This window comes from Coregonus clupeaformis, chromosome 36 (assembly GCF_020615455.1).
Source record: "Coregonus clupeaformis isolate EN_2021a chromosome 36, ASM2061545v1, whole genome shotgun sequence".
Lineage (NCBI taxonomy): Eukaryota > Metazoa > Chordata > Actinopteri > Salmoniformes > Salmonidae > Coregonus > Coregonus clupeaformis.
The window spans coordinates 3,283,106-3,295,465 of NC_059227.1; the positions used below are offsets into that span (position 1 = coordinate 3,283,106).

The 12,360-nt window shown below is 43.8% G+C and overlaps 1 protein-coding gene across 1 annotated transcript in view; it reads right to left on the reverse strand.

Moving 5' to 3' along the window:
- Positions 1 to 12,360, reverse strand: part of LOC121552948 (solute carrier family 22 member 16) — a 60,310-nt gene that overhangs the window by 25,351 nt on the left and 22,599 nt on the right. The gene's annotated exons all lie outside the window — the stretch shown is intronic.

Genomic DNA, 12,360 nt, shown 5'->3' on the forward strand with positions numbered 1-12,360 from the left:
TCTCCTTATCTTTGTTGTTAGTTCTGTAAACCTTTCACGTAAATTCTCCTAACCTTTGTCATTAGTTTAAACCAGCAACGTAAATTCTACTTGTAATTCTGCTTAGTTGTTATGATGCAACAAGCAGCCTGGTCTCAGAGAAAGACGTATAATACTATACATCCAGGGTTAGGTGGTAACGGCTACATGTAATCTGTAACATGTAGCCGTTTCGGATTACAGATACTTTTGAAAACCTAGATGATTACTTCTAGGATTACTTTTAAATTCAGAAAGGATGTTGGCAGCAAAATTACTTGACACCGTTTGGTTTTCTCAATGATATTCAAATCAGCACTGAAAAAAGGCTAAGTTTGTTCCGCATGAGCGAGTCTGACCACAAGTCAGAGACCACTATGATGACAAACCAAATCTGTTTGATTGATCGCAGGAAAATAGCAGGAATAGGCTTTTGTAGGCTACAGTCCAAGTTATGTCTTCCAATGGGGTGACTGCTGTCAGCATCCAAAGATGATCCAACTTGAATAAAAGCTTGGAGGTAAGGATGACAGCAGTGGTGTAGCCTACGGGTGATATGGATATCACTTATTATTGATATCTACATAGCACATTAATGTGAATTACATTGCTGCTCGCTCATTTAGCTATTTGTGCCTTATGGATTGTGGTTGTTGTGGATGGTTGTTCACAAATGTATACAGTGGCTTGCGAAAGTATTCACCCCTCTTGGCATTTTTCCTATTTTGTTGCCTTACAACCTGGAATTAAAATTGATTTGTATAATTTGATTTACACAACATGCCTACCACTATGAAGATGCAAAATATATATTTTTTGTAAAACTAACAAGAAATAAGACAAAGAAACAGAAAACTTGAGCGTGCATAACTATTCACCCCCTCAAAGTCAATACTTTGTAGAGCCACCTTTTGCAGCAATTACAGCTGCAAGTCTCTTGGGGTATGTCTCTATAAGCTTGGCACATCTAGCCACTAGGATTTTTGCTCATTCTTCAAGGAAAAACTGCTTCAGCTCCTTCAAGTTGGATGGGATCCGCTGGTGTACAGCAATATTTAAGTCATACACCAGATTCTCAATTGGATTGAGGTCTGGGTTTGACTAGGCCATTCCAAGACATTTAAATGTTTCCCCTTAAACCACTTAAGTGTTGCTTTAGCAGTATGCTTAGGGTCATTGTCCTGCTGGAAGGTGAACCTCCGTCCCAGTCTCAAATCTCTGGAAGACTGAAACAGGTTTCCCTCAAGAATTTCCCTGTATTTAGCGGCATCCATCATTCCTTCAATTCTGACCAGTTTCCCAGTCCCTGCCGATGAAAAACATCCCCACAGCATGATGCTGCCACCACCATGCTTCACCGTGGGGATGGTGTTCTCGGGGTGATGAGAGGTGTTGGGTTTGTGCCAGACATAGCGTTTTCCTTGATGGCCAAAAAGCTCAATTTTTGTCTCATCTGACCAGAGTACCTTCTTCCATATGTTTGGGGAGTCTCCCACATGCCTTTTGGCGTACACCAAACGTGTTTGCTTATGTTTTTCTATAAGCAAGGGCTTTTTTCTGGCCACTCTTCCGTAAAGCCCAGCTCTGTGGAGTGTACGGCTTAAAGTGGTCCTATGGACAGATACTCCAATCTCTGCTGTGGAGCTTTGCAGCTCCTTCAGGGTTATCTTTGGTCTCTTTGTTGCCTCTCTGATTAATGCCATTCTTGCCTGGTCTGTGAATTTTGATGGGCAGCCCTCTCTTGGCAGGTTTGTTGTGGTGCCATATTCTTGGATTTAAGGATTTAAGGGTGCTCCGTGGGATGTTCAAAGTTTCTGATATTTTTTTATAACCCAACCCTGATCTGTACTTCTCCACAACTTTGTCCCTGACCTCCTTGGTCTTCATGGTGCCGCTTGCTTGGCGGTGCCCCTTGCTTAGTTGTGGTGCAGACTCTGGGGCCTTTCAGAACAGGTGTATATATACTGAGATCATGTGACAGATCATGTGACACAGGTGGACTTTATTTAACTAATTATGTGACTTCTGAAGGTAATTGGTTGCACCAGATCTTATTTAGGGGCTTCATAGCAAAGGGGGTGAATACATATGCACGCACCACTTTTCCGTTATTTATTTTTTAGATTTTTTTTAAACAAGTAATTTTTTTCATTCCACTTCACAAATTTGTACTATTGTGTGTATGTCCATTACATGAAATCCAAATAAAAATCTATTTAAATGACAGGTTGTAATGCAACAAAATAGGAAAAATGCCAAGAGGGATGAATACTTTTGCAAGGCACTGTATGTGTATTTTAACCAGGGGGCTAGAACAAAATTATTTTCCAATCATTTCGTTCTGAACAGAACCAGCAAAATAAAGTTCTGAACCGGTTCAAACCCCCCAAAAAGTACTGGTTTATAAACATTCCTTTCTGTTCCTTTTGTAACCTGTGAAATCAACAGTTTTGTACGTTTAGCTCATTAAATTACTTCACCAAGCAGCCAAGCTAGTTGTTTACATGCGTGATGGACAGACAAGTGTAGGCTATGGTGCAAGATGCGACTGACATTTTGCGGGTGGGGACTGTTCTGTTCCTTGAAAAATTTAATTATTTGCTGGTTTTCGGTTCTGTTCCCTGAACCGGTTCCCTGATTTTAACCTAATAATGGTTGAATTGAAGAAGTTTAAGCTGCCTTTCAATCAATGTTTTTGCGAACAATGGCCAGCCAGTGAAAAATGCACTCTTGCAACAGCTGCATAGTGCGGATCCCAGCCTATGGAATAAAAGTTTGAGGGAGTTCCTCCCTTCTAAACTCCTCTGTGGTACTGTGCTCCATACTGTCAAAAACAAGTTTAATTTAAGACCACGAGTGAGGCTTTTATTGCTCAATCAACATTTTCCATGGCCTAACGAACACATGCTCAAACCCACACACTTTTGATAGACTTAAACAGCTGCACATTATCGAGCTTTCATATGGGTTAGAAGAAGCCTACATAACCAACCCATAAAGTAAAATGCAACATCCATTTATGGCCAGCTATGTAAACTCTAACATTGATTTAGTCTGCAATAGATGTTGTTCAATTGGTAATATTAATTTTTGTCTTCTTCTAATGCCTCTTAAGGGAAAAGTAATCTAAAAGTAACAGAAAGTTATCAGATTATGTTACTGAGTTTGGGTAATCCAAAAGTTACATTACTGATTACAATTTTGGACAGGTAACTAGTAACTGTAACGGATTACATTTAGAAAGTAACCTACCTAACCCTGTATACGTCCACCAAGACGTATGATAAGTTACATAATCCATTTCGTATGACATTGTACAACCAGGTACGATGTGTGATACTATACGCCCTCTAATGTGTATGATATTGTACGACCACTATTCCATTCATACTGTAACCTAACGTAATGCAATATCTATACACTGCTCAAAAAAATAAAGGGAACACTAAAATAACACATCCTAGATCTGAATGAATGAAATAATCGTATTAAATACTTTTTTCTTTACATAGTTGAATGTGCTGACAACAAAATCACACAACAATTATCAATGGAAATCAAATTTATCAACCCATGGAGGTCTGGATTTGGAGTCACCCTCAAAATTAAAGTGGAAAACCACACTACAGGTTGATCCAACTTTGATGTAATGTCCTTAAAACAAGTCAAAATGAGGCTCAGTAGTGTGTGTGGCCTCCACGTGCCTGTATGACCTCCCTACAACGCCTGGGCATGTTACTGATGAGGTGGCGGATGGTCTCCTAAGGGATCTCCTCCCAGGCCTGGACTAAAGCATCCGCCAACTCCTGGACAGTCTGTGGTGCAACGTGGCGTTGGTGGATGGAGCGAGACATGATGTCCCAGATGTGCTCTATTGGATTCAGGTCTGGGGAACGGGCGGGCCAGTCCATAGCATCAATGCCTTCCTCTTGCAGGAACTGCTGACACACTCCAGCCACATGAGGTCTAGCATTGTCTTGCATTAGGAGAAACCCAGGGCCAACCGCACCAGCATATGGTCTCACAAGGGGTCTGAGGATCTCATCTCGGTACCTAATGGCAATCAGGCTACCTCTGGCGAGCACATGGAAGGCTGTGCGGCCCCCCAAAGAAATGCCACCCCACACAATGACTGACACACCGCAAACCGGTCATGCTGGAGGATGTTGCAGGCAGCAGAACGTTCTCCACGGCGTCTCCAGACTCTGTCACGTCTGTCACGTGCTCAGTGTGAACCTGCTTTCATCTGTGAAGAGCACAGGGCGCCAGTGGCGAATTTGCCAATCTTGGTGTTCTCTGGCAAATGCCAAACGTCCTGCACGGTGTTGGGCTGTAAGCACAACCCCCACCTGTGGACGTCGGGCCCTCATACCACCCTCATGGAGTCTGTTTCTGACCGTTTGAGCAGACACATGCACATTTGGGGCCTGCTGGAGGTCATTTTGCAGGACTCTGGCAGTGCTCCTCCTGCTCCTCCTTGCACAAAGGCGGAGGTATCAGTCCTGCTGCTGGGTTGTTGCCCTCCTACGGCCTCCTCCACGTCTCCAGATGTACTGGCCTGTCTCCTGGTAGCGCCTCCATGCTCTGGACACTAAGCTGACAGACACAGCAAACCTTCTTGCCACAGCTCGCATTGATGTGCCATCCTGGATGAGCTGCACTATCTGAGCCACTTGTGTGGGTTGTAGACTCCGTCTCATGCTACCACTAGAGTGAAAGCACCGCCAGCATTCAAAAGTGACCAAAACATCAGCCAGGAAGCATAGGAACTGAGAAGTGGTCTGTGGTCACCACCTGCAAAACCAGTCCTTTATTGGGGGTGTCTTGCTAATTGCCTATAATTTCCACCTGTTGTCTATTCCATTTGCACAACAGCATGTGAAATTTATTGTCAATCAGTGTTGCTTCCTAAGTGGACAGTTTGATTTCACAGAAGTGTGATTGACTTGGAGTTACATTGTGTTGTTTAAGTGTTCCCTTTATTTTTTGGAGCAGTGTATATACTAAATGGAAGAAAACTAATTTAAGTACCAAATCCTACGATGTGCCCTAAGGCCAGGTTGATGAAACAGACTAGACATGTGTTTACATGGCCTGAAGCAGCTCTGTCTGTATAAATACACCTCTGTCTGTATATGTAGGAGACAGAATTGGCAGCACCACCTAGCAGCAGCAGCCGCACACAACACTCCCTTTCTGCCTGTAGCTACCTCAGCCAGCCCACACTCACTCAGTATCAACATCAGCCACAGTTGTACATACAGTCCAGTAGTACAGCAGCTGTAGTTCAGTGTACATAATACCCATTTGTCTATGTCCATCTGCATGTACTGTATGCATACATTTTTGCTTGATAGAGAACTAAATATATACAGCTTGATTCATAGCAACTCCATGGTCAGTCCTATAATCACCCCTATAATCAACCTGGTCTCAGAGCATTTTGTATTATTCTGTAAGTAAATATGTACCACCCATTTAGTTTGATATGTTACGTTTCGTATGGTATGTATTAATTTGTGGATGTCCATCACCCATTTCGTATGATATGTTACCAATTACTATTCGTATGATATGTTTTGAATTTGCTAAATGTACAATATGTTACGAATTTGCTAAATGTATAATGTGTTACGAATTCTAGCCAGGTGGCTAGGTGGCTAATGTGAGCTAGCTCGCTAACTTTAGCTAGGCTAGGGGTTAGAGGTTAGGGTTAAGGTTAGGGTTAAGTGTAGGAGTTTGGTTAGAGGGTTAAGGTTAGGGTTAGAGGAAGGGTTAGCTAACATGCTAAATAGTTCTAAAGTAGCAAAAAAAAAGTAAGCAGTTGAAAAGTTGCTAATTAGCTACAATGCTAAAGTCGTCCGTGATGAGATTCGAACTCACACATTTTGGAGTGCTAGACGTTCCCGTTATACGCCAACCCATCCGCCCCGACCAACCACTGTCCTTCCGTTTTTGCCTTAAGTAACCAGGGTTGGGTAGGTTACTTTCTAAATGTAATCCGTTAGTTACTTGTCCAAAATTGTAATCAGTAATTTAACTTTTGGATTACCCAAACTCATTAACCTAATCTGATTACTTTCAGTTACGTTTGGATTACTTTCTCCTTAAGAGGCATTAGAAGACGACAAAAAGGATCCATCTAGCGCATTTGGTGTGTAATCATAGTGATCTCTGACTTGTGGTAACACTCGCTCAGGTGGAACAAACTTAAACTTGCAGCTTTTTTCAATGCTGAATTGAATGTAATTGAGAAAACAGAAAGGTGTCATAATATAGTTCTTCGCAAACATCCTTTCTGAATTTAAAAGTAATCCCAGAAGTAATCATCTAGTTTTTCAAAAGTATCTGTCATCTAATTACAATATTTTAGCTGGTAACGTAATTGATTAGTTCATTTTTTTGTAATCTGATTACATGTAAACAGTTACTCCCCAACCCTGAGTAACCATCTGTATTATGTAACCATACCAAACATAACATACACTACATCCTGAAACCATGGGCATAATCATGGTCCCCTCTTTGCTGCTATAACAGCCTCTACTCTTCTGGGAAGGCTTTCCACTAGACGTTGGAACATTGCTGCGGGGACTTGCTTCCATTCAGCCACAAGAGCATTAGTGAGGTCGGGCACAGATGTTGGGCGATTAGTCCTGGCTCTCGCAGTCGGCGTTCCAATGAATCCCAAAGGTGTTTGATGGAGGGCAGAAATTATAAAATATTAAAGCATTAGACCTCTCACTAAATGTGCCAGCCATATAATAGTTATATTTAAGGGGCCTCCCGAGTGGTGCAGCGGTCTAAGGCACTGCATTGCAATGCTTGAGACGTCACTACAGACCTGGGTTTGATACCAGGCTGTGTCACAAACTGGATGGGCTTCAGAGATAGATAGATAGATAGATAGATAGATAGATAGATAGATAGATAGATAGATAGATAGATAGATAGATAGATAGATAGATAGATAGATAGATAGATAGATAGATAGATAGATAGATAGATAGATAGATAGATAGATAGATAGATAGATAGATAGATAGATAGATAGATAGATAGATAGGAGGGGTTGAGCACTTGTTGGCTGCTTTTCCTTCACTCTGCGGTCCAACTCATCCCAAACCATCTCAATTGGGTTGAGGTCGGGTAATTGTGGAGGCAAGGTCATCTGATGCAGCACTCCATCACTCTCCTTCTTCGACAAATAGCCCTTACACCGCCTGGAGGTGTGTTGGGTCATTGTCCTGTTAAAAAACGAATTATAGTCCCACTAAGCCCAAATCAGATGGAATGGCGTATCGCTGCAGAATGCTGTGGTAGCCATGCTGGTTAAGTGTGCCTTGCATTCTAAATAAATCACAGACAGTGTCACCAGCAAAGCACCCCACACACCATAACACCTCCTCCTCCATGCTTCACTGTGGGAAATACACATGCGGAGATCATCCGTTCACCCGCACTGCGTCTCACAAAGACACGGCGGTTGGAACCAAAAATCTCCAATTTGGACTCCAGACCAAAGGACAGATTTCCACCGGTCTAATTGCTCGTGTTTCTTGGCCCAAGCAAGTCTCTTCTTATTATTGGTGTCCTTTAGTAGTGGTTTTTTTATTTTGTTTATTTTTTATTTCACCTTTATTTAACCAGGTAAGCCAGTTGAGAACAGGTTCTCATTTACAACTGCGACCTGGCCAAGATAAAGCAAAGTAGTGCAATAAAAACAACACAGAGTTACATATGGGGTAAAAAAAACATAAAGTCAGAAATACAACAGAAAATATATATACAGTGTGTGCAAATGTAGCAAGTTATGGAGGTAAGGCAATAAATAGGCTATAGTGCAGAATAATTACAATAGTATTAACACTGGAATGCTAGATGTGCAAGAGATTATGTGCAAATAGAGATACTGGGGTGCAAAAGAGCAAAATAAATAACAATATAGGGATGAGGTAGTTGGGTGGGCTAATTTCAGATGGGCTGTGTACAGGTGCAGTGATCGGTAAAGTGCTCTGACAACTGATGCTTAAAGTTATTGAGGGAGATAAGAGTCTCCAGCTTCAGAGATTTTTGCAATTCGTTCCAGTCATTGGCAGCAGAGAACTGGAAGGAATGGCGGCCAAAGGAGGTGTTGGCTTTGGGAATGACCAGTGAGATATACCTGCTGGAGCGCAGACTACGGGTGGGTGCTGCTATGGTGACCAATGAGCTAAGATAAGGCGGGGATTTGCCTAGCAGTGATTTATAGATGGCCTGGAGCCAGTGGGTTTGACGACGGACATGTAGTGAGGACCAGCCAACAAGAGCGTACAGGTCACAGTGGTGGGTAGTGTATGGGGCTTTGGAGACAAAACGGATGGCACTGTGATAGACTACATCCAATTTGCTGAGTAGAGTGTTGGAGGCTATTTTGTAAATGACATCGCCGAAGTCAAGGATCGGTAGGATAGTCAGTTTTACGAGGGCATGTTTGGCAGCATGAGTGAAGGAGGCTTTGTTGCGAAATAGGAAGCCGATTCTAGATTTAACTTTGGATTGGAGATTCTTTATGTGAGTCTGGAAGTTGAGTTTACAGTCTAACCAGACACCTAGATATTTGTAGTTGTCCACATACTCTAGGTCAGACCCGTCGAGAGTGGTGATTCTAGTCGGGTGGGCGGGTGCTAGCAGCGTTCGATTGAAAAGCATGCATTTAGTTTTACTAGTGTTTAAGAGCAGTTGAAGGCTACTGAAGGATTGTTGTATGGCATTGAAGCTCGTTTGGAGGTTTGTTAACACAGTGTCCAATGAAGGGCCAGATGTATACAAAATGGTGTCGTCTGCGTAGAGGTGGATCTGAGAGTCACCAGCAGCAAGAGCGACATCATTGATATACACGGAGAAAAGTGTCGGCCCAAGAATTGAACCCTGTGGCACCCCCATAGAGACTGCCATAGGTCCAGACAACAGGCCCTCCGATTTGACACACTGAACTCTATCTGAGAAGTAGTTGGTGAACCAGGCGAGGCAGTCATTTGAGAAACCAAGGCTATTTAGTCTGCCAATAAGAATGCGGTGGTTGACAGAGTCGAAAGCCTTGGCCAGGTCGATGAAGACGGCTGCACAGTACTGTCTATTATCAATCGCGGTTATAATATCGTTTAGGACCTTGAGCGTGGCTGAAGTGCACCCGTGACCAGCTCGGAAACCGGATTGCATAGCGGAGAAGGTACGGTGGTATTCGAAATGGTCGATGATCTGTTTGTTAACTTGGCTTTCGAATACTTTCGAAAGGCAGGGCAGGATGGATATAGGTCTGTAGCAGTTTGGATCTAGAGTGTCACCCCCTTTGAAGAGGGGGATGACCGCGGCAGCTTTCCAATCTCTGGGGATCTCAGACGTTATGAAAGAGAGGTTGAACAGACTAGTAATAGGGGTTGCGACAATTTCGGCGGCTAGTTTTAGAAAGAAAGGGTCCAGATTGTCTAGCCCAGCTGATTTGTAGGGGTCCAGATTTTGCAGCGCTTTCAAAACATCAGCTGTCTGAATTTGTGTGAAGGAGAAGCGGGGGGGCATGGGCAAGTTGCAGCAGAGGGTGCAGAGTTGGTGGCCGGGTTAGTGGTAGCCAGATGGAAAGCATGGCCAGCTGTAGCAAAATGCTTGTTGAAATTCTCGATTATTGTAGATTTATCGGTGGTGATAGTGTTTCCTAGCCTCAGTGCAGTGGGCAGCTGGGAGGAAGTGCTCTTATTCTCCATGGACTTTACAGTGTCCCAAAACTTTTGGAGTTAGTGCTACAGGAAGCAAATTTCTGTTTGAAAAAGTTAGCCTTTGCTTTCCTGACTGCTTGTGTATATTGGTTCCTAACTTCCCTGAAAAGTTGCATATCGCGGGGGCTATTTGATGCTAATGCTGTACGCCACAGGATGTTTTTGTGCTGGTCAAGGGAAGTCAAGTCTGAGGAGAACCAGGGGCTATATCGGTTCTTAGTTCTGTATTTTTTGAATGGGGCATGTTTATTTAAGATTGAGAGGAAATTACTTTTAAGGAACAACCAGGCATCCTCTACTGACGGAATGAGATCTATATCCATCCAGGATACCTGGGCCAGGTCAATTAGGAAGGCCTCCTCGCTAAAGTGTTTTAGGGAGCGTTTGACAGTGATGAGGGTGGTCGTTTGACCGCGGACCCGTTACGGACGCAGGCAATAAGGCAGTGATCGCTGAGATCCTGGTTGAAGACAGCTGAGGTGTATTTAGAGGGTGTGTTAGTCAGGATGATATCTATGAGGGTACCCATGTTTACGGATTTAGGGTTGTACCTGGTAGGTTCGTTGATAATTTGCGTGAGGTTGAGGGCATCTAGCTTGGATTGTAGGATGGCTGGGGTATTAAGCATATCCCAATTTAGGTCACCAAGCAGTACAAACTCTGAGGATAAATGGGGGCAATCAATTCACATATGGTGTCCAGGGCACAGCTGGGGGCTGAGGGGGTCTGTAGCAAGCGGCAACAGTGAGAGACTTATTTCTGGAAAGGTGGATTTTTAGAAGTAGAAGCTCAAACTGTTTGGGCACAGACCTGGATAGTATGATAGAGCTCTGCAGGCTATCTCTACAGTAGATTGCAACTCCACCCCCTTTGGCAGTTCTATCTAGACGGAAAATGTTATAGTTGGGGATGGAAATTTCAGAATTTTTGGTGTTCTTCCTGAGCCAGGATTCAGACACTGCTAGAACATCAGGGTTGGCAGAGTGTGCTAACGCAGTGAATAACTCAAACTTAGGAAGTAGACTTCTGATATTTATGTGCAAGAAACCAAGACTTTTGCGATTACAGAAGTCATCAAATGATAGCGCCTGGGGAGTAGGAGTGATACTGAGGGCTGCAGGGCCTGGGTTAGCCTCTACATCACCAGAGGAACAGAGGAGGACTAGAATAAGGATACGGCTAAAGGCTTTAAGAACTGGTCTTCTAGTGCGTTGGGTACATAGAATAAAGGGGGCAGATTTCCGGGTGTTATAGAAAAGATTCAGGGCATTATGTACAGACAAGGATATGGAAGGATATGAGTAAAGTGGAGGTAAACCTAAGCGTTGGGTAACAATGAAAGAGATAGTATCTCTAGAGGCATCAATTGAGTCGGTCTCTGAGTGTATGGGGGAGGGACAAAATAGCTATCTAAGGCAGGTTTAGCTAGGCTGGGGGTCTACAGTGATATAGTACAATTAGAAATAACCGAAACAACAATAAACTAACCATGTTTGGGCTGAGGCTAAACATAAACAGGATGTAGTACCGTAAAAGGAACAGTCCAGCAGATATCAGCTGTATAGCTGAGTTATCATAAGGTCCGGTGGTGAAGCGCTAGTGAGTAAGAGGGTTAGCAGGGGCTAGTAAGGGCTAGCAGATGGATGGAATCTTCGTGGTTAACGTCGTAACCACATCAGACGATTTCGTCGGCAGACCAGTCGTGTAGGATCGGCGGGGCTTCGTGTCAACACTAGGTGGTCCCGTCCGGTTGACAGAGAGGTAGATAGCCGGGAGATGGGCCTAGCTCAGGATGATTAGCCAGACCACAGCGTCCGTTTTGTTGTAGCCAGCTGGTAGCGATGAATCCGGAGTTAAAGGTCCAGTGATTCAGTGATTCCGGCGGAAAAACTGATATGTTCTGGGTCGATAACGCGCTGTGCAGACTGGCCGAATATCCGGTGATCAATGTCCAGTGATTAAAATTAATCCCGCGGAAAAAAATCCAAGGTTCTGGGTGAAACACCGCTAGCTGTGGCTAATAGCAAGTAGCTAGTTCAGTAGCTAGTTCAGTTTAGTGAGTAAGAGGCCACGGATAGCGTGTGCTAGCGGGCCAGGGGCTAGCAGATGGATGGAATCTTCGTGGTTAACGTCGTAACCACATCAGACGATTTCGTCGGCAGACCAGTCGTGTAGGATCGGCGGGGCTCCGTGTCAACACTAGGTGGTCCCGTCCGGTTGACAAAGAGGTAGATAGCCGGGAGATGGGCCTAGCTCAGGATGATTAGCCAGACCACAGCGTCCGTTTTGTTGTAGCCAGCTGGTAGCGATGAATCCGGAGTTAAAGGTCCAGTGATTCAGTGATTCCGGCGGAAAAACTGATATGTTCTGGGTCGATAACGCGCTGTGCAGACTGGCCGAATATCCGGTGATCAATGTCCAGTGATTAAAATTAATCCCGCGGAAAAAAATCCAATGTTCTGAGTGAAACACCGCTAGCTGTGGCTAATAGCAAGTAGCTAGTTAGCTGAAACTGGCTAGCTAGTTTCAACTGGAGATTCTAGATTCTAGACAAAGGTAAGTCAACAATAGAATCCGTTCCACATTGAGT